The sequence below is a fragment of the Podarcis vaucheri genome (genome assembly GCF_965113315.1).
Source record: "Podarcis vaucheri genome assembly, chromosome: 1".
Lineage (NCBI taxonomy): Eukaryota > Metazoa > Chordata > Lepidosauria > Squamata > Lacertidae > Podarcis > Podarcis vaucheri.
In genome coordinates this window covers 120,493,515-120,516,442 of record NC_138759.1, presented here as the reverse complement: position 1 = coordinate 120,516,442, position 22,928 = coordinate 120,493,515, and the positions used below count along the sequence as shown (strand labels likewise).

Here is a 22,928-nt window from a genome sequence, read left to right as displayed (position 1 = left end):
ACAGTCCCAGATTTGCGGAAGCCATCCCAGTTTCTGATTTGATCTTGGACTGTCCCACTTTTCCTTAGGACATCCCTATTTTTATTGGAGAAATGTTGGATGGTATGGAGTTACGCAACCCCTGAGCCAAGGAGGCAGCCCTGTATTATTATTATGTTTTTATAGATGTTGGAAGCTGTCCAGAGGGGCTGGGGCAACCCAGAAAGATGTGCGGGGTATAGATAATAAAATAACAATCTTGCAGATCTAGCTTATAGAATAAGAGAGCAAGTAGAAAATTCGTTTAAAGAAGATCGGAAAATGTTTATTAAATATATGTGGGAAGTTGTGTACACTTGAAAACGTTGGCAGCATTAAGATAAATTCAACAGTGTAAATAAGTTTTGATGGAAGTAATAATGGAATACTGAATGTTTCAGTTTATATAAAATATGCAAGGGTTTACGCTATGCAAAATGAACCACGGAAAGGAAAGAAAGGAAGTCATTGATATTTTAAGATTGTTTAAATGAATATTCTAAATTGGAATATATATATAAATGGAATAGGATGTCCCTATTTTCATCAGAGAAATGTTGGAGGGTATGCAGACCCCATTTCATAGGGACAGTCCCGGATTTACAGAAGCCGTCCTGGTTTCTGATCCGATCCTGGAATGTCCCGCTTTTCCGTAGGACGTCCCTATTTTCTTCGGAGAAATGTTGTATGTTGTAGAGTATCACCTCCTCCTCTGTTACAGGTCAAATTGGCCTTGACAATCAGCAGAGGAGAACCTAATTATCCTCTCTTGGCCAGCAGATTGTCATCTGGAAATCTCTGAGGCTGCTTCAGCTGTAGCACCAACCCTCTGGAACACTCCCCCAAAAGAAATTGGGGAAGCCCCATCCATTGGATATTTTATATGTCTCATCCTGTGGATTTGGCAAAAAAGATGGAAGGGAAAGACAGTCTGTCATGGAGCCATGGAACTGGCAGCTGTGGTGAGCTTAGGACAGAGATGGGGGACATGCAGCCCTCCATATACCGTATTTTTCGCTCTATAAGACACACTTTTCCCCCTTCAAAAATTAAGGGGAAATGTGTGTGCGTCTTATGGAGCGAATGCAAGCTCCTTGGCTTCAGCGATAGCAACGCAAAGCCTCCAAAGCGCAGAGGGAGAGCTCCCCCCGCGCTCCAGAGGCTTCGCGTTGCTTTCACTGAAGCCGCCTGAAGCTCCCGCTGCACTCTGGAGGCTTCAAGCAGCTATCTGCAAGCCTTCGGAGCGCAGCAGGAGTTCCTGCTGCGCTCCAAAGGCTTGCGGATAGCCGCCTGATTCCTGGAGAGTGAGAGGGGTCGGTGCACACCGATCCCTCTTGCTCTCCAGGCTTCGCTGGAGAGGAGCTGCACAGTTTCCCCTCTCTGCGCAGCGCCCCTTCAGCGAAGCAGGAGGAGAAATGGAAGGGGCTCCGATTCTCCTGCTGCTTCGCTTAAGGGGCGCTGAGCAGAGAGGGGGAGAATTATTTTTTTCCTGTTCTCCCCCTCCTATGCTCCAGTGCGTCCTATGGTCCGGTGCGTCCTATGGAGCAAAAAATACAGAAAATACAAAAAATCATTTTAGGCTACAACTCTTCTTATCCTTGGCTCCTGGCCTTGCTGCCTGAGGTTGATGGGGACTGGAGTCCAGCAACATACGGAGGGCCACAGATAACACTTTCCTGGCCCTGGGATTCTTAAAATGATATGGTTGGTGCCCAGACACCTAAGGAAGTTGCAGCCCATGCAGGAATATCACAGAGATGGACCTCAGCAGTTGGTCTTCTTGGTGATCCGCACACGTTCTGCCTCTGCACCTCTAGCAAATGAGTCCGGCAACTTGCTTTGTCCTCAAAGTGCCTTTCAATCCTGCCGTTTTCAACAGAAGTTGCAAAGTGTTTTTGCAGACGGTGTGCAAACATTATTCCTGTGGGAGGCCTCCGCCGAAACGCTTTCCAGCTCTCCTGACACAATTTTTTTTACATGCCAGCTTTAAATGGCTTTACGCTAAGCAGGGAGTGGGGAGGGAAGTGGAAGAATTAACGCATAAGGGCTTTGGCCTGCAGCCCACTGCTTGCTCGAATGCTGGCTGGCTGGCTGCACTGTGCAAGGTTGCTGATGAGAGTGCCTGCGAGAGGGGGAAGCGGGGATGGGGGCAAGTCGTTCCAGTGTTGAAAGGTATCTCTGAAATGAAACAAGCTCTCTTTCATTGCCCAGGTTGAGGTGACCTTGTCTGATCCGCCTGGCACCTTGGGAGCTCAGAGGAGCCGCCGTTTGGCTAACAGCCCGGCAGGCAGAACTCATGCAAGGGCGTTCTTTGCCGGAACCATGAGTAGCATAATAAACACACAGACTTCAGAAGCTAGTTTGCTGCTCCAAACTCCCTGCGGCAGCTGCACCAGGTACAGAAGTACTGTACGAGGGGGAGGGACACCTCAACAGGAATCAGCAGTGGCAGCAGTTTGCCGGTGTCACTGCCTGTGTAGCACAAAAGCAAGGTAAAGGTAAAGGGACGTGGGTGGTGTTGTGGTCTAAACCACTGAGCCTCTTGGGCTTGCTGATCGGAAGGTCGGCGGTTCGAATCCCCACAACGGGGTGAGCTCCTGTTGCTCTGTCCCAGCTCCTGCCAACCTGGCAGTTCAAAAGCACACCAGTGCAAGTAGATAAATAGGTATCTCTGCAGCGGGAAGGTAAATGGCGTTTCTGTGCGCTGCTCTGGTTTCCATCATGGTGTTCCGTTGCTCTTTAGTCCTGCTGACCACATGACCTGGAAAGCTGTCTGTGGAAAACCCCGGCTCCCTTGGCCTGAAGCGAAATGAGCACCGCAACCCCACAGTCGGCTTTGACTGGACTTAACCGTCCAGGCGGTCCTTTACCTTTACCTTTTAGCACAAAAGCAGTCATTAAATTCAAGGAGACCTTTTATTACGCCAGCCTCAATTTCCCTTTCAACGGTGATTTCTTGTTCAGCGGTGGAGTGGAGGGAAGTGGCAGAACTAATCACTCATACCCTCTGACATTTCTCCAATGAAAATAGGGACGTCCTATTCCATAATAATAACAGTAATAATTTTATTCTTTATACCCCGTCCATCTGAATGGTTGGCCCCAGCCACTCTGGGCTGCTTCCAACATATAGCAAAACACAATAAAACATTAAACATTAAAAATCTTTCCTATATAGGGCTGCCTTCAAATGTCTTCTAAAGGTTGTATAGTTGCTTGTCTCCTTGGCTCAGGGGTCACATAATTCCATACCAGCGAACATTTCTCCGATGCAAATAGGGACGTCCTAAGGAAAAGCGGGACATTCTGGGATCAAATCAGAAACTGGAATGGCTTCTGTAAATCCGGGACTGTCCCTGGAAAATAGGGACACTAGCAGGGTCTGCATTTTGTGCCTGAATATTCCAAAACATCCATTGTCTGCCAGTTGATTCGGTCAAATCCTTAAAAGGTCTGCATATCACTTCATTCACCAGCCTAAGCCTTCCCCAGAAAGGCAACTTGCTAGACTAGGGGTCAGCAAATGTTTTCAGCAGGGGGCCGGTCTACTGTCCCTCAGAACTTGTGGGGGGCCGGACTATATTTTTTGGAGGGAAATGAACGAATTCGTTTGCCCCACAAATAACCCGGAGATGCATTTTAAATAAAAGCAAACATTCTACTCATGTAAAAACACACTGATTCCCCGACTGTCCGCGGGACGGATTTAGAAGGCGATTGGGCCGGATCTGGCCCCCGGGCCTTAGTTTGCCTACTCATGTGCTAGACTATGAATGGTTTTATGAATGTATTTGTTCACGCTACCATAGACTTGTCTGGTACCCAGATCAGTTTGTTTACATTCGGTGGGTTAGTTAAATAAATAAATAAATAAATAAATAAAACAGAGGAGAAATGATCCCAATTGTTTTTTCTAAAGGCGGTGGGGCAGGGGGACGGGAATCCAAATGTTATTTGACAGCAAAAAGAAAATGCTCTGCTAGAATGTTCTCCCTGTCACTTTCTAAACTGAACCACCTCGATCCATTTTCTTTAGCCAAACAACTTCAGTGGTGATTTTGCTGTCTTTGAGGTCTGGTAACCTTCAGATAATGATTTATGGCAGTAATTAAAACGTCTGTGTAGGATCAGGATGGAATTGATTGATTGTCTATGCAGTGGCCTAACAATAGCAGTTGTGTATCTTCTTGGTTCGTTTGCCTAATGCATTTCCAGGAGAATCGGTATGGTTCAGGGACTGTTTTTAGCACAGATGTTGCCTTTCCAATTTTATCCGGGCAATAATCCTTTTTTAAGAGCCTCTGTTTTACTAAACACAAGCAGAGGACATTGTTGGCTCCGTCACACCACTGCCCAATTTACTGTGGCATAAAGATTTTGTGAGTCAGGGGCCATTTGGTCAAGGGATGCAAGAAGCAGATTCAAAAGTAGATGAAACCCTGGGGGAATAATGCAGTTTTACACAGCACGACATTTCTTAATGTATAAAGTGTGTGGGGGGGGAAGCCCCACCCCTGCAGGCTTCAAGAATCTTCCATAAGGAACTCAAAATCCTCTTCCGCCCTCAAGCCATGCCCTTTTAATTCTGTTTGGCTCCAGTTTACATTTGGGGGAAAGGAAATGCAGTTCTAGATGCTGTTCAGATTTTCCTCCAAACTCTGTTATTGATGATTTTAAGCAAAACCTGTGTCTATGCCATTGAAAGCTTTCAAACTCTTGTGTGCAGTCTGGGGAAAGGAGGGGAGGCTGAACATTGTGGTCCCATAAAAAAAAAAATCAATGACATGCAAACAAGTATGAGAGCGCAGACTGTTAATGCACAACTAAACATAGCTCCGAATGGGCTTGGTAAAGCCTATTACAATCCCAGGCCTGCTGCTGTCCATTTCTTCAGCCAGAGTCAGGAGACGATGTCAGGCTGTTCCAAAAATTTATACTGAATGGGATTTTGTATTTTAAAAAAATATATTTCAGTCTTGTAGATCTTTTAACTAAATTTTAAATGCCAAGTTTTTAAAAATTAAAATAATTTACTCTTTAAATGTGTGTCTAATGTAAAGCTTAAAAATTCGCTATCTTGTGGTTTTAAAGTGCTCCTTTTGAGTTTATTTCCCCAGTGAAAATTCCTTTAAAAAGCAAAGTTCATAATACTCAACTTTATTACAAGATGAGTGCCATTTCCCCCAGAGATTCTTCCCTGGTTTAGAATGTTAAATAGAATTCTGTACATGCACAGTCCACACTGAGAAGGGAAGGAGACGAGGTCAGCCTCTTTGAAGGTGGATACCCAGAGTTCTTTAATATTAACCCCATAGTCTCATTGAAACTGTTGTTGTTTGCTGTGCAACTGTAGGCTTGTTCACTCATTGCACCCGACACAGGTACAAGCTGTCTGTACACACGTACAAGCGTTTGTGTGAAAGAGTGAACACTTGTTTATTTGCATGGTTCAGCTATTGTGGACAGAAGTATGCAGACTGCACATGCCTTGAATATTACATGTGAAAAACTGTAAGAGTGTATAGCGCAAGTGTTGTGTACACAGGTAAAACGATTGTACATGAACAGAACGTAATGTGGGAACACTGGCTTTTTGTGGGTGCATCTAGAAGAGTTATTTAGTGTGACACTCTCATTGATTGCCACGAATTTACATGACCAAACTACCAAACTAAGCAGCCTTTAGTTTGATAAGTATTTACTCTGGGTCAATTATCTTCATTGCAAATATTTTGCGCAGTTGCTGTCCTCCATGCAGATAGAAAACCCTCTCCTGCCCCTGGATGTTTTGTTGGAATGAGAGTTTTTTCCAAGCAGCTCTGTATCCTGGCTGGCGTTGTGGGGTGGATACAGACAGGGGTCACAGGAGTTCAGAGGCAAGCAGATAACATGAATGTTCTCATGGTAGCGTTCATGTGCATATGTGTCCATGTTAGAAGCAACGAGGGAATATTTAGAAACCATAAACGTTTCCCAAAGCTGTGCTCATGAAGCTCATAAATACTGAGCCAACTCCAAATTAAGCTGTGGGGAGTTCACCCGAAACAAATCCAAGCGCTCCCTGACATAAAACGCTTCCACTTCAGGCATACAAAATCAGAATGTCAAACAAAATCTAGCTCAGAGCCTTCTCTCCAACATGCTAGTTATGTACGTGTAGGAAATATGTTACGTTGGAAATCATTTGATCCCCCAATGGGACACTTCAACAACAGGTGGTTCATGTGAGACTCATTTGTTTGAAGCTTTACCGATGCCTGTATTTTTTCAGTATTCTGAAAACCCAGGTTCAAGAAGAATTCAAGAAGAACCACTGGCAGTCATCTTTGAGAATTCCTGGAGAACAGGCGAAGTCCCAGCAGACTGGAGGAGGGCAAATGTTGTCCCTATTTTCAAAAAGGGGAAAAGAGAGGACCCAAATAATTACCGCCCAGTCAGTCTGACATCAATACCAGGGAAGATTCTGGAGCAGATCATTAAGCAAACAGTCTGTGAGCACCTAGAAAGGAATGCTGTGATCACCAATAGTCAGCATGGATTTCTGAAAAATAAGTCATGTCAGACTAACCTGATCTCGTTTTTTGACAGAATTACAAGCCTGGTAGATGAAGGGAACGCAGTGGATGTAGCCTACCTTGATTTCAGCAAGGCATTTGACAAGGTGCCCCATGATATTCTTGTAAAGAAGCTGGTAAAATGCGGTCTTGACTATGCTACCACTCAGTGGATTTGTAACTGGCTGACTGACCGAACCCAAAGGGTGCTCATCAATGGTTCCTCTTCATCCTGGAGAAGAGTGACTAGTGGGGTGCCACAGGGTTCTGTCTTGGGCCCGGTCTTATTCAACATCTTTATCAACGACTTGGATGATGGACTCAAGGGCATCCTGATCAAATTTGCAGATGACACCAAACTGGGAGGGGTGGCTAACACCCCAGAGGACTTCACTTCAAAACGACCTTGACAGATTAGAGAACTGGGCCAAAACAAACAAGATGAACTTTAACAGGGAGAAATATAAAGTATTGCACTTGGGCAAAAAAATTGAGAGGCACAAATACAAGATGGGTGACACCTGGCTTGAGAGCAGTACATGTGAAAAGGATCTAGGAGTCTTGGTTGACCACAAACTTGACATGAGCCAACAGTGTGACACGGCAGCTAAAAAAGCCAATGCAATTCTGGGGTGCATCAATAGGAGTATAGCATCTAGATCAAGGGAAGTAATAGTGCCACTGTATTGTGCTCTGGTCAGACCTCACCTGGAGTACTGTGTCCAGTTCTGGGCACCACAGTTCAAGAAGGACACCGACAAACTGGAACATGTCCAGAGGAGGGCAACCAAAATGGTCAAAGGCCTGGAAACGATGCCTTATGAGGAACGGCTAAGGGAGCTGGGCATGTTTAGCCTGGAGAAGAGGAGGTTAAGGGGTGATATGATAGCCATGTTCAAATATATAAAAGGATGTCACATAGAGGAGGGAGAAAGGTTGTTTTCTGCTGCTCCAGAGAAGCAGACACGGAGCAATGGATCCAAACTACAAGAAAGAAGATTCCACCTAAACATTAGGAAGAACTTCCTGACAGTAAGAGCTGTTCGACAGTGGAATTTGCTGCCAAGGAGTGTGGTGTAGTCTCCTACTTTGGAGGTCTTTAAGCAGAGGCTTGACAACCATATGTCAGGAGTGCTCTGATGGTGTTTCCTGCTTGGCAGGGGGCTGGACTCGATGGCCCTTGTGGTCTATTCCAACTCGATGATTCGATGATTCGATGATTCTAAGAATTAAATTATTTAACTGGAATAAATTATGCAAACGAATAGTCTATGCACATATTCCCCCCCCCCCAATTTTGCATAACTGGTTCTGCTTTTATTAGTCACAGGAAGGAGCTAGAAGCTACGCAGAACACGGAAATTCCACGCACCAGGAGTATCTCTCTGGCTTCAGTGATTTTTTTCCAAGCAGTTAAAAAAAAGGTAGAGGTAAAGGACTCTGGATGTTTAAGTCCAGTCTAAGGCGAGTATGGGGTTTCGGCGCTCATCTTGCTTTCAGGCCAAGGGAGCCAGCATTTGTCCACAGACAGCTTTCCGGATCATGTGGCCAGCAGGACTAAACTGCTTCTGGTGCAACGGGACACCGTTATGGAAACCAGAGCGCACAGAGACACCGTTTACCTTCCTGCCACAGCAGTATCTATTTCTCTACTCACTCTGGCATGCTTTCAAACTGCTAGGTTGGCAGGAGCTGGGACAGAGCAACAGGAGCTCACGCAGTTGCAGGGATTCTAACCACTGATCTTCTGATCGACAAGCCCAGGAGTCTCAGTTGTTTAGACCACAGAGCCACCCGCATCCCCTACAGGAATACGTGGGGCTTATATGGGAAGAGATTCTCTCAGACAATTTTCAGTTCTCTGTAGTTCTAAGACCTTGACTCTAGGATGCTGAATTCTAGGTGCTGGGTACCAAATGTTCCACAAATTATCCACTGAACTGTTCAGTTTCCTGAAATCAAGGGGCTTAGGACTCAAGGGGCTTCTCATATCTAGGATGCTGCTACATGGTATATTTATTGTTCAGATGTGCAATATCAAGCTCAAATGTGTGTGTGTATATATATAATAATACAGTTAAGAGTGTGGGAATCAGTTGTGATCTTTAGGCCACTACTGGTAGAATGATCTCACTTAGGGCGATGGGATTATTCTGGAGTAAATTATATTAGAGTTATAGCCGGCGCTAATTTTCTCATAAAGAGCCATTTGTATGGTGCTTTCCTTTCTTTTCATGAAATTGATTTGGCTAGCAGCGGGTGGCTTTTGAAGCTGGCCGGTTGCTTGTAAAGACATAATACGTTATGGTGATTTCAGAAAATTCTCAGCATTCTTACAGGAGAAAGTTTATAAATGCACAGCAGCTGCTCAGCTGCCATGGACCTGATATCCTCGTTGCCCTCTGGATGTCTTCTGAGCCAATCTGTCGGCGGCGGTGTGTTTACAGAGTACGAACTTCACTTTGTAATCCACGGCAGACCCTTTCATATCAATAGACTGCCGATGTTCCAAGGCTGTCTCTTATCTTTCGGCAAGCATGTCGATAACAAGTGTGAGAAAGGAAAACTGTGCTTCACAAGCTGGAAAAGGAAGGCAATTGTTCTGTTACAAAGACGCAGAGCTAATTTTTAAAAACATACGTCTCTTTAGACTGTTGAAGAAGAACAAACAAGAAATTCGCAGATGGGAACTTGCCAGTGCATGAGGGGGTGCAAGATTTTTTCCCTCCTCCACGGTGAATGTATCTAGATTTTTGGTTCGTAGTAAGGGGAAGTTCACAGTAAGATGTCTAATCAGCGATAGCCCTTCTGTTCCAGAATTTGTAGTCTGTGAATGATTGAAGGGAGGCTACAAATTTGCATGTCTGCAATTTTACCATGCAGTGGGAAAGTGGTGGGAGAGGATTTTGCTATCTGATGCAAACAGAAACCTCTAGATCTCTGAGTGCCTTTTATTTTAATGCACAAGTTAGAAAAATGCAAATAGCATCCATGGGGTTGGTGATGAGGACAGGGGCGCACACTGTGATCAAAGCAGGCATGAAGGGAGAATTTAACTCTTCCCTGCTGCAGTCTTGAGTAACAGCCTTCCTTGAGGCTAGTATTTGCTTTTGGGGGACATCTATTGGCTCCAATGGGTAATTCCCCCTTCCCAACACAAATACCAAGTTTCATTGGAGGAATCTTCTTACAGACTGCAACAGGGGATAAAATAAATCTACCATCCAGGCCAGTGGTCTGACCATTATCAGTCTCCCTCAGCTGATGCTATTTGCATTAAAAAATCCTAAGCATTAAACATAAAGATGAGTCTAATTTCACATCTAGCCTGACCTTCAATTTCTCTGTTGTTGTTGTTGTTGTTGTTGTTGTTGTTGTTGTTGTTGTTGTTGTTGTCTGAGGAAGCTCCTAGCCCACACTGTTATGGAGACGAAGCTGTGAAATGAATGAGAATGCTTACTGAGGGTTCAGAAAGTGGAAATAGGATTCCCAGTGAGGTCCACAATTTCTGATATTTTAAGAGATTATGGCTCGAAGAATGGGAGGGACATAGGCGCCGACTCCATGGGGCCTGAGGGGGCCCGAGCCCCCTCAAAAATTAGTTTGGGGGGGCTCCGCCCCCCAATAATCTCGGGCACCCCTCCAGCAGAGCGCCACCGCCGCCCCTCCCCCAGCCCAAAATGCACAGGGTCGGGCTGCATGCCTCCTGCCCTCCCTCCCGAGCAAAAGCTCCACCCAATTTCCTTCGGAGCTGATTAATAGGCGCAGCACGCTCTCCCCTATTCGCTCACGAGGAGGCGGCGCCACTTTATCTGCATATTCATGAGCTTATTTATTATTCATGAGCTTTCGCGGGCTCCCCCAATATTTTTTATAAGTCGGCGCCCCTGGGGAGGGAGGTGGTGGTAGCAAACACAGTGGCAGGTTTGGGCTTGTTGGGGGACAGCTGATCTGGGTCTCAGCTGTATGACAGCATCATTATGAGACTCCATCCTTTTAACTGTTGCCTACCATAAGCCTTTGTGAAAAGTGAAGCTATATATATTTGGGCGACAGACAGAGAACCTGAGTGGGAATGCGAGACCAACATTCTGCATCAGAAGCAAAGAAAATGGCCAAACGCAGGTTGTATTGTAATGCAGCAAATTACTTGACGTTAAACTCGAGGCAGCTCATAACGTAGTAAGCCATGATCCAATTATGTGTGCTGGGTAACCTTAGAAAAGGCACAATTCCTCAAAGGTACATGGTGGATGTCTGATTCCCAACATTGCCCTAGATTAGATTTACTGGATATCCTGTCTGCTCAGAAAGCTCTAGCGGTTTACAACCCAAAGCCTTGGATGTGCTCCTATAGTTCAGTCGTCCTTTGTCATTTCCAATTGTTATAAATGGAGATGTCTTCAAAATGTAATGAAAGCCGCTGCTTATAAATAACTAAATCATGGCTGCAAAGCCCAGGTGTTCAGATATGTATTATTCACAAAGTAGCCGCTAATGGCAGGAAAATACAAAACTCTACTGAGGAGTTTTATGTTTTTGTTCCCGTTTGTTAAAACAAGTCATTGCCATGATCCATCCTGACAGGTCCTGGAGTGACATTATAATTGTTCTCCCCTCCCCCAAAATGTTTGGACTACAAAGGACGTTGGCACCAAGTAAGTGGCAACACAGCAGTGTCAAATCGTGTCACTTGCCCGTGGAGCGTGGAAATCTAATATTTCTATATGCTGTTCACTGTAGCAATGGCGGTGGGGGGGGGGATTCTTACTTGGCTAGTGGAGAGACAATAGCATTGGATGGATTTGCAGAAAAGCGATGAGGTAAAAAGAAACAAACACACACAAAAATAAAGATTAAAAAATAAAAGACACTGCCAGATTAATAAAAAGTACAAAGAAAACTAACAGATATCACCAGATAAAGGCATAAAAATGAAGATTAAAATTAAAAGGCATCACCAGATTCTATCAATATCTATCTTTCCATCTATCTATATCAGGGTTGGGGAACCTGTGATTCCAATTCCCATTAGCCCTGGTCAGCATGGCCAATACTTAAGGATGATGGGAATTGTAGTCTGGAGGACCACAACCTTGCCTGCCCTGATCTATACAGTGGTACCTCGGGTTAAGAACTTAATTCGTTCCAGAGGTCCGTTCTTAACCTGAAACTGTTCTTAACCTGAAGCACCACTTTAGCTGATGGGGCCTCCTGCTGCCGCCACGCCGCCGGAGCACGATTTCTGTTCTCATCCTGAAGCAAAGTTCTTAACCCGAGGTACTATTTCTGGGTTAGCAGAGTCTGTAACCTGAAGCGTCTGTAACCTGAAGCACCTGTAATCCAAGGTACCACTGTATATGAGAGAGAGAAAGAGATCAGACTTAACAAAGGTATCCACAGTTTCTTCTAGTTGCAGAGCCTGAAAGACATGAGCTTTGCCTGTGCTCAGGACCATAAGAATACTTTCATGCAAATTGCTCTAAATAGTGGAGCACATTGTAACATACAAATATACCCATTTCCTTAAGAGGTATTGTCATGTAAATGCTAAAAGACACACATAAAAAAAACACCACCTCTGTTCTGAATCTTTTTTTTATTATTATTATTGTTATGATTTGGACAAAAGAAAAGCCGAGTGCTTTGTTCTTCTTGCTTTTGACAACAAATGGGACTGAGGGAAAGTGACTCGTTTATGTGGGTTAAGCGCATGGCGAACAATCTGAAGAGAATATTTACGGCTGGGCTGAAAACAGGGCGGGGGGAGAACGGAATGGTTGGAACAACAAGTTCTTTTATACGGCACAGCGGACAGAACCCCCTACGAGCTGGGAAAGGTTTGGGGAAGAAAGGGAGAAAAGAGGCTGGTGGTGTTTTGTTCCTCAGAGCAGCCTTTGTGGGGAGTAGCAGCTGGGTAAAATGTGTGTGGCTTCATCAGCATCATGAGTTGAAAAGCAGACCCCTGCCAGATAGGATAGTCGCAGCTGTGCAAAGGCTGCTCCATCAGTAGAGCACTTAGAGGCCATCTACTGTGGGCACCTGTTTGCCCCCCAGGTGGTGAAAGTGGAGCTGTTCAAAAGAAAACCTCCAGCAGGCCTCACATCTTATTTTTCTAGCTCTTTTCCCCCTGTCCCCCCTCCCCCCCCACTTATATATCCCATATTTTAATATTTCGGAGGATGGAGTTGAAGTGGTGTTTCAGCTCCATTCTATTCCATCCCGTGTATCAGAAGCGAGCTGGAGTTCCCTATTGGTTCAAATGTCCAGTATGAAAGGTCCTTCGCGATGAGAGGAATACCTGAAGAGGATTCATTATTTACTCCAAGGGCACATTCAGTGGTACCTCGGGTTAAGTACTTAATTTGTTCTGGAGGTCCGTACTTAACCTGAAACTGTTCTTAACCTGAAGCACCACTTTAGCTAATGGGGCCTCCTGCTGCCGCAGCGCCGCCAGAGCACGATTTCTGTTCTCATCCTGAAGCAAAGTTCTTTTTTTTTTTTATAATAATTTTTATTACATTTTTTCAAAATTACAAAGAGAGCAAAAAGAAAGGCAAAACAAAGGAAAGAAAGAAAAAGAAAACAGAAAATCTCAACCATTTCAACCACTTATTTCAAATTTCCATTGGACTTCCCCACATCTCCCACATGGATGCATTCTTGATAATAAAATTATCAGCAAATTATACCCTTATTTCGTATGTTTCTTTATATTTTCAGTTGCAATTTAAGTTTAAATCTCTTATTCTCCAAATACTCTGAAAATATTAGCATAATATCCTTTTTACCCGTTTAAACTTTGATTCTTTCAAGAGTGTTATCAATTTCATAAATAATTAAATTTCATTGCTGGGGCTATCATTCCAAATCATACGACGTCTTATGTTTCATACAACTTATGATACTTCTGCAAATAGTCTTTAAATTTTTTCCAATCCTCCTCCATTGCCTCTTCTCCCAAGTCTCGGATCCTTGCAGTCATCTCGGCCAGTTCCATGTAGTTCATCAATTGCGTCTGCCAGTCCTCCAGTGTGGGCAAATCTTGGGTCTTCCAGTGCTTAGCGATAAGGATTCTTGCTGCTGTTGTAGCATACATAAAAAAAGTTCTATCCTTTTTTAACACCTTCTGGCCGACAATGCCCAGAAGAAAGGCCTCTGGTTTCTTGGGAAAGGTGTACTTGAACACCTTTTTTAACTCGTTATAAATCATTTCCCAAAAGGCCTTCAATCTTGGGCAAGTCCACCAGAGGTGAAAGAATGTCCCTTCAGCCTCCTTACATTTCCAACATTTATTGTCAGACAAATGGTATATCTTAGCAAGCTTGACTGGGGTCATGTACCACCGGTAAACCATTTTCATAATGTTTTCTTTCAAGGCATTACATGCCGTAAATTTCATACCGGTGGTCCATAACCTTTCCCAGTCTTCAGACATAATATTGTAACCAATGTCTTGAGCCCATTTTATCATGGCTGACTTAACTGTCTCATCCTGAGTGTTCCATTTAAGCAGCAAGTTGTACATTCTCGATAATACCTTGGTCTTTGGTTCTAGCAACTCTGTCTCAAGTTTCGATTTTTCCACCTGGAATCCTATTTTTTTATCTAGCTTAAAAACCTCATTAATTTGGGCATAGTGTAGCCAATTTTGCACCTTATCCTTTAGTTTTTCAAAGCTCTGCAACCTCCAATTACCTCCAATGTTTTCTATTATTTCCCAATATTTCGGCCAATGTGCCTCCATATTGGCTGTTTTCCGAGCTTTGGCCTCTATTGGTGAGATCCACCTCGGAGTTTTACTTTCCAATAAGTCTTTGTATTTTTCCCAGACCATATATATTGCTTTCCTGACAATATGGTTTTTGAACATTCCATATGTTTTCCCCTTGTCATACCACAAATACGCATGCCAACCTAACGAATTATTGAAGCCTTCCAGATCTAGGACATTAGTGTTTTCCAATAAGATCCAATCTTTCATCCAGCAGAAGGCCGCAGCTTCATAATATAACCTTAAGTCCGGCAGGGCAAACCCCCCTCTCTCCTTTGCATCAGTTAGTATTTTAAACTTTATTCGGGGCTTTTTGCCCTGCCAGACAAACCTAGAAATATCCCTCTGCCACTTTCCAAAACATTCCACTCTGTCCACGACCTGCAAGGCTTGAAACAAAAACAACATTTTTGGCAAAACGTTCATTTTTATAACTGCAATTCGGCCTAACAAGGATAATTTCAATCTTGACCAAATTTCAAAATCTTTTTTAACCTCTGACCAGCATTTTTCATAATTATCTTTAAATAGATTCAAATTCTTAGAAGACAGATTGACCCCCAGGTATTTCACTTTTTTAACAATGTTTAGTTCTGTTTCCTTCTGAAACCCCTCTGTTTCAATAGCCGTCAAATTTTTCCCTAACACCTTAGTTTTTTGTTTGTTCAACTTAAAACCCGCCACCCGACCAAATTTCTGAATCAATTCCATCCTGAAGCAAAGTTCTTAACCTGAAGCACTATTTCTGGGTTAGTGGAGTCTGTAACCTGAAGTGTATGTAACCTGAAGCGTATGTAACCCGAGGTACCACTGTACTGGCACGTTCAGGTTGTGCGATTAGAGTGGATTTGGTGCTATTGCTCAACAAACTAATTCCCCCTTCCCCTCCCCACAAAAAACCCACACTTTTTATGATAGGGAATGCGAAATTCACTGGAGGGAGTGGGATGATACTTGCTTGACACATCATATAATCTCTCCATGAACAAATAAGAACGCATACTCAATAAGTAGCCAGTGTAATCTGACCGCCCGTCAAACTTTGTGCAAAGGAATCAGGGGTGAATGTTCCGCAAACAGGTCCATCAACGTAAGCTATCATACCCTGTGCAGTAGATCACCATGATGCTTTGGATACAGGCAACTTATTTTCTACTTATCTTGTATGTTTTAGCATCTCTAAGGCAATAACAGGTGGTGGTAGTGAATTCACCTTTAAATGGTTGTTGCCCTTCCTTAGACTGAATGGATTAAATAAACAAAACAATTTGATTATGCAAGCACCACCACCTTTCATTAGAGGGACCTTAACATGTAAGCACACAAAAGTTACTGGTTCACATTTTCTTGTTTTTGACGCAATTCTTATTCACCGTTTATAAAACATAATCACCACTGAATCTAGAGGATGGTTTAAAGGCCTCTCTGCTCTCCAGGTGCTAACTCTTGGTGGGCAACTTTGAGGCCCTTGCTGTTCTCTCTTTTGAGTTGGTCATAGAATCATACAATGGTAGAGTTGGAAGGGACCCTGAGGATCTGGATCTGCAATGCAGGAATATGCAACTGTCTCATAAGGGGATCGATCATGTTACAACCTTGGCATTATCAGCACCACACACCAACCAAATGAGCTATCCAGGAAGCTATTCTGTATTCAGTGGTCTGTGTTTGCCTGAGCTTGCGTCTGGACTAAGGATTCTGAGCCCCTGTGTTCTGATTCTATACATGACTTCCAATCACAGAACATTTCAGGATTTGGGCCTCTGCCATTGGCCCTTAATCTCTGAGTCATGATTCGCAGCTTGGAAGTTTAGACAGCCAATGGCATTGGGAGTGGGAGTGGCCTAGGCCTTCAGAAATGTATATAAGCAGTTGCTTTGCCCCTGTTGTCCAGTTCTGTTCGTTCAATAGAGGTTCTTGCTGTTATCACTGTGTCTTGCCTCGTGGGAACCCACCCACGCGTCAGAAGCCACACTGCTTCATTTCTAACCAGTGCATATCCCACAACCTCCTGATGAAATCCCACAACATTTTATACCACAAGTGTTCCGGTGGTTTATTTTTGTCCTGCTTTTGTTGCACCATAGCCCTTCCGGACAGCATTTGGGAAGCATAACAGAACAAACTGAAGTATAACAAATCCACTACTAATGCACTATTATTGTGTCAAGATTATATTGCAGAATACACCCACAATAAAACAACCATCTGGAGGCAACCTGACTCTTCTTCCTGTCTTTTGCTCCTCTCTAGAATTAGATGGAAATCAATGTCCCTGTGTGCCTACATAGTTGAAGACTACATTAAGTTATCACAGAAAAGAGCAGATCTACCGATATTTCCCTTCCTTTTCCCATTTCTGTCTTTCTGATCTATTGATGCATTACCCGTGGCCATCAAAGGAACCCGGGTGTTCTCAGAAGTCATATAAATGCTGTGCTGTTAACGCAGAAATTTCTATTCGAGAGGGGATGAGCAAATTCGGAAACCAACACACGTCTTCCTTCTAAAAGAGAGACATGGCTTGTCATTAATCTAAGACTCCTGAGACGGATCCCTTGCCTTGTTAAAGTACAGTAGTAAATGGTTTGGAGGTCATGTTCTTTTAAATTATGTGTATCTTTTAAAGCATATTTACATTGCTGATCCGGCCGAATCTTAACCTGAAACTGTTCTTAACGTGAGGTACCACTTTAACTAATGGGGCCTCCCGCTGCTGCCGCACAATTTCTGTTCTCATCCTGAAACAAAGTTCTTAACCTGAGGTACTACTTCCAGATTAGCGGAGCCTATAACCTGAAGCGTCTGTAACCCAAGGTACCACTGTAGTTACTTATCTCCTTGACTTGGGGGGGTCACATAACTCCATACCCTCCAACGTTTCTCCGATGAAAATACATACGTCCTAAGGAAAAGTGGAATATTCCAGGATCAATCAGAAACTTGGGATGGCTTCTGTACATCCTGGATTATCCCTGGAAAATAGGGATACTTGGAGGATCTGTAAATACCTGAATCAGGTACGTGGAGCCTAATCACATAGGCCTGTCATATCCAGTCAATGCCTCCTTTATATGACTTGCCACACAATTCTACACTATGTAAAGGTATAAGGTAAAGGACCTCTGGAAGGTTAAGTCCAGTCAAAGGCGACTATGGGGTTGCGGCACTCACCTTGCTTTCAGGCCAAGGGAGCCAGCGTTCGTCCACAGACAGATTTCCTGGTCATGTGGCCAGCATGACTCAACAACTTCTGGTGCAACAGGACACCGTCACGGAAACCAGAGCGCATGGAAATGTTGTTTACCTTCCGGCCGCAGCGGTACCTATTTATCTACTTGCACTGGTGTGCTTTCAAATTGCTACGTTGTCAGGAGCTGGGACAGAACAACGGGAGCTCACGCTGTCGCGGGGATTCAAACTGCTGACCTTCCGATCGGCAAGCCCAAGAGGCTCAGTGGTTTAGACCACAGCACCACCTCCCTTAGCCTGAAAGCAAGATGAGCGCAGCAACCCTATAGTCACCTTTGACTGGACTTAACCATCCAGGGATCCTTTACCTTTACCTACACTATGTAGCTTTCTAGGATCATACAATGAGAGATGGCTCGCATTCACCTGCAGGTTGGGGTGAAAGGGATCACTGTAGCATACCAAAAATCAAACTATTGTTTGAATTCTGTCTCTCTGTGTGTGTGTGTGTGTGCGTGAGAGAGAGAGAGAGAGAGAGAGAGAGAGAGAGACATGTGCAGTCCTGCAGCTGTCTCAGTGCATGTCACCTGTGGCTGGAAGTCTACACAGATTGCCTCTAAAATGGCTGCCATTTGTGGGGAAAGGTCGTGAGACACAGGGAGAATAGGTCGTGAGAAAATCTAACTAAAGGGAGCCTCTGGAGAAACTTTGGTCATATAAACACACCACTGTGCTCTAAATCCTTTCCTCATTCCCTCTGCTAAAATGGGACTGTTTATCATCTCACCTAACAACACAGTGTGTCTGCTTCACTCAGAGTACAATGGCTACATCTATTGCCTCCCTTCATTTCCTAGGCATGAGGGCAAATAAGTCCTCCCTTATCTCAAGAGCATCAGATGTTGACAGCTCAGCTTATTTTGGAAGGCAAGCCCTCTGTGTGTAATGTCTGACTGTCTGAAAACATGTTTTTCATCAAATTGCCCTATTTCCCTTATTTTAGCAGATGAAAGATCTTCTTCCTGTTCCCAGTGCAGTTTCTTTTCTGCCTGAATATTCTACTGTTTAATTTTAATTCTATCTAATTTTGATTTGATGGGCAGATTGCCTGAACAAGTATGATGTGTCTGATGATGAACTCACATTTATTGAGATATTATAATCTCAATAATCAGTGTTTTTCAAGTCAACACAGATCTTGCCAGAAGAACCTCTTTTCTGTATGTAAGTTTATATGATGGCTAATTTTATGGACATCAGTTTTCATTAATGGCAATGCTTTGGAGTTCATTTGGTTTATATTCTTTCATTGAAGAAATACAATAAAATGTTGTGGGAAATAATTGGTTTTAAGCTAGTACTATCCGAAAGAATACAGAACAAGACACAGGTCAAGACTTGTCAAGCATTCTGCATTACTGAATGAGTCCTCCTCTGCAAAACTTAATTCACACTCAGTATATATTACTCAGTATTCTGGATCTCTTATGACTACTTAGCGCATATTATGCATACCTTCCAGGTAAACATTTGCTCTCCATGTCTCACCTTGCGGTTTGGTTAGCTGGGATATAAGCCGCCCCACCTTTTTCCAGAAAGCAATCAAACAGCTTTAAGGTCTGACAGTATCTTAGAATGGTTTTCTTTAGATGCCAACAAACTGTTTTTGAGTGTCTGGATTCGCTTGGCACTGTCTGGCATTCCTGCAGATTTGCAATGTTGTGCTCCTCAACAAAGACATGGGTTGTGGTGTAAAAAACCCCACCAAAATTATAGAACTGATTGTTGTTGGTTGGTTTTTGTTTTTTGTTTTTTTGTATACTTACAAAATGCATTACAGAAACTGAGGGGAAAGTCATTTACTATGAGATATACAGAACTTTAACTCCTACAAACTGGGTTATTCAGACAGGACTTTGCAGTGTGAATTTTATTTTATTTTTTACCAACCAGTTTTTACTGATACTTTTACAGATGTTTTGATTAACCTTACTGTGATTTTGTATGCTGTACACTGTCTTGCTGTAGTTTTATGAAAGTGCACACTATAAATATTTCATTAAGCAAAGATAGAGGTAGATAACATACTGGCAATGTTGGTGTTGGGAGGCTGGCTCTGTCCCAGCATCCCACCTGTTCCTGGCAGATGTGCTTCTTTCTCACAGTGTCTCTGAAAAATTTTACACATCACTTGGGAAGACAGGCGAACTAATGCCAGTGTACTGAAAGAAGCAAAGATCACCAGTGTCAAAGCAATAATTCTTCAACATCAGCTTCATTGGACAGGTCATGTTGTTCAGATGCCTGATTATAGCCTTCCAAAGCAACTACTCTATTCCGAATTTTAAAATGGAAGGCGTAATGCTGGTGGTCAACAAAAGAGTTTTAAAGACTCTCTCAAGGCAAATCTTAAAAAATGTAGTATAAACACTGACAACTAGGAAACACTGACCTGTGAGTGCTCCAGTTGGAGAACAGCCTTTACCAAAGGTGTCATGGGTTTTAAAGATGCTCGAACTCTTGACGAAAGGGAGAAATCTGCTAAGAGGAAGGCACGCTTGGCAAATCCACACCGTGATCAACTCCCGCTTGGAAACCTATGTCCACACTGTGGAAGGACGTGTGGATCCAGAATTGGCCTCCACAGTCACTTATGGACTCACTGTTAAGACTGTGTTCATGGAAGACAATCTTACTTGGCTACAAGTGATCACCAAAGAAGAAGAAGAAGCTTTCTTCTCACAGCTGCCCGCTACAGCTGAAGGAGCCCAGTGAGAAGGAGGCAATGAAGTTCACAGCCACGAATTACAAGGAAACAAAGATATGGAGTTAGGTAGGCTGTTGAAAAGGCAGACATGTAGACTGCATACATACTATACATTTGAAGCAATCCCCACAAAGAATCCTAAAAGCTATAGTTTGATAAGTGTGCTGGGAACTGTGGCTCTGTAATGGCTAAACTCAGTGCTTTTTTCCTAAAAAAAATGTTTAGGGGTACTCTCATTTTCTATTCTCATATTGAAATACTGCCCCTCAGTGAGGCCAAGCTTAAGATTCACAAAATGTTTAGGGGTATGCGTACCCCTGCGTTCCCCCCAGAAAAAAAGCAGCAGCTAAACCACAGTTCCTAGAACTTCTGTGGGTGGGGAAGGTGTTTTAATTGTGCTTTAAAAGTAGGGTGTGTATGCAGACTTTGGCTCTCTCTTACTGTGATGGGTGCTTCTGTTTCTCAGAACTTGTGATAAATATCGCAGGATCTCTTTAATCCAATCAGCTGCAAAAAAGGGGACATTTTTTCCTGCAATCATTACCGGCCATCTCCACACAGCCTGTTAAGTTTACTTTTGCTTTATGAGCATCCCAGACAGGCGTTTAATCAGAAGTTTCAGTTCCCTGTGTCCAAGACTATGTTTTGGTTCAATGCAATTAAACCAAATCTAATCTTAAAATAGGTCTTAATCCCAGATAAAACCAGCATTAGCGCACAGAGAGGTAATTCTTTGCTTTTCAAAGAGCAATAATGACTGAATATTAAAGGCAAACTACATGGAGTCCAATACATCAAACCTCTAATCTACTTAGCAGGATCGTGTTGTATGGTTTACATGGAATTAGAAAGAAATGCAGTCACCATTCCATTGCTTGTGAGGGATACTGTATTCAGTGCAGTCCATGAGATGCTACTTAAAATGCTGTGGTGGTGATTCTTAATAGCTCTAGTCTTGTGAACCAAAATTATTTTAGAAAGTGTCCATCACTCATACCTGTTATTATCCCAGGCATGTATTAAAGCTGATGTGGGATAGGGAGAAGGAGTGGTCATTTGGCTACTTCCTATGGTTTATTGAAACAAGCCAGGGAGGAGCCATTGTTTCTGACCATGGCTCATTCAAACTAACCATGGTTATCCTTGTCATATGTAACAACAAACCATGGTTAATTCTAAAATGGAAGCTGCTGCTTCCAATCTCCTCCTCCTAGCTCCTCTTCCCCATCAAGGTGCATAGGACTCAGTTATGGATGGCCATGTTGTTTTGAGGCGGAAATCACACAAGTGCCTCTTGCCGGGAGCAGAAACATTCTGATAATGGAAAGGAACGATTTGCTTCCTTTGATTTAGTTTGATTCACGTTCAAGATCAGCTGCCTCTAGAAAATACACATATCCGACCCAAAGGTACTGTGGCCAAGTAATTCATTTCTACCTCTTCTTGTTGAAGATAAAATTTATTATTATTACAAAACCTTATACAGTTTAGACTTGAATGATTAGCTGCATTGCTGCCTCCCCATGTTGACAGTCTCTAAAGAAACAGAAATGCATGTGAATCTTACCCTTCCCAAAAAATTGCATTTATCGTTCCTGTTGACTTACTGTAACCTTTCTGAAAATAAAAAGGAATCACATCTCTTCCCGCCATCTTCCATTTCTCCTTTTCCCTGTTTAGTCTGTTATTGGGAAGCTGGCTTGTTTCTTTGGAAAAGCAGTATGCCGTTCCAGAAGAGCTTTTATAAAATGTACCACAGTCTGACATTTGCACATCTCTTGCTAGCTGTCCAGTTAGCCGCCAGTTCTAATTCCCAGGCTTAGTTCAGCAAACATTGATCTGCTGCAGCAGGGCTGTTCTCAATGCTCCTCAGACATATTCCCATGCTTTTCCTATGATGGTCCTTCTACATAACTACCGTGTTGGTTGGATTAAGATCTAGTGCAAAGCTACTGAAAGAAATGAGGGCTCGGGCGTTAATTCTCTGTTCTAATGAGCTGAACGGAAGAGCTGGTAAAGGCATAGCTGTCAACGTTTCCCTTTTTTTGAGGGAAATTCCATTATTCCGAATAGGATTCCTCTCAAGAAAAGGGAAAAGTTGACAGCTATGGGTAAAGGAATGCAGCCGCAACTTTTGCCTACTGCAAAATGAAAAATGGACTCAAAGTGTGAGCTGTGACTCTCAGTCCAAATATAAGGCGTTCACACGGAAGTTTGTTTCTTTCCACTCAAAAATTCCAGAGTTTCGAAGCATTAGCCATGCCCCACAGTTAAATTAATCAAGGCTTATTTTGGCAAATTCCTGCTCCACCTACTTTTCTGGCAAGCGAGAGCTTAAAAGCAAATGGAGAGGCCCGAAAACTGGAAAATATGATCATCGTGAGTGGTTTATTCAATCTAAAAGGGGGAAAAAAATCACACCAATGTATACTTTAATTTAAAACATTCTCAGGCACACAGAGCAACGAAGTGGCATTTTTTTAAAAAAAAAATGGCATTAAACGTATAAGAAAATATAAATCAGGACAGTGGCCCATCTAGTTTTCTGTATCCTTGCAGTGGCCAACCAGATGTCTGTGGGAATGGCACTTTCTTCTCCTTCGGTTTTAAGCAACTGGTACTC

The 22,928-nt window shown here is 43.2% G+C and overlaps 2 long non-coding RNA genes across 2 annotated transcripts in view; both read left to right on the top strand.

The window, feature by feature from the left end:
* Positions 1–2,210: 2,210 nt before the first annotated feature.
* Positions 2,211–22,928, top strand: part of LOC309525536 — a 29,337-nt gene continuing 8,619 nt past the window's right edge. The window contains exon 1 of the long non-coding RNA XR_014216394.1: positions 2,211–2,510. This is a non-coding gene — a long non-coding RNA (uncharacterized lncRNA). The remainder of the gene's footprint in view (positions 2,511–22,928) is intronic.
* LOC309525661 lies at positions 10,572–18,783 on the top strand. Its single transcript, XR_014216478.1, has 3 exons — positions 10,572–10,697; positions 11,160–11,230; positions 18,642–18,783. It is a non-coding gene; the product is annotated as an uncharacterized lncRNA (long non-coding RNA).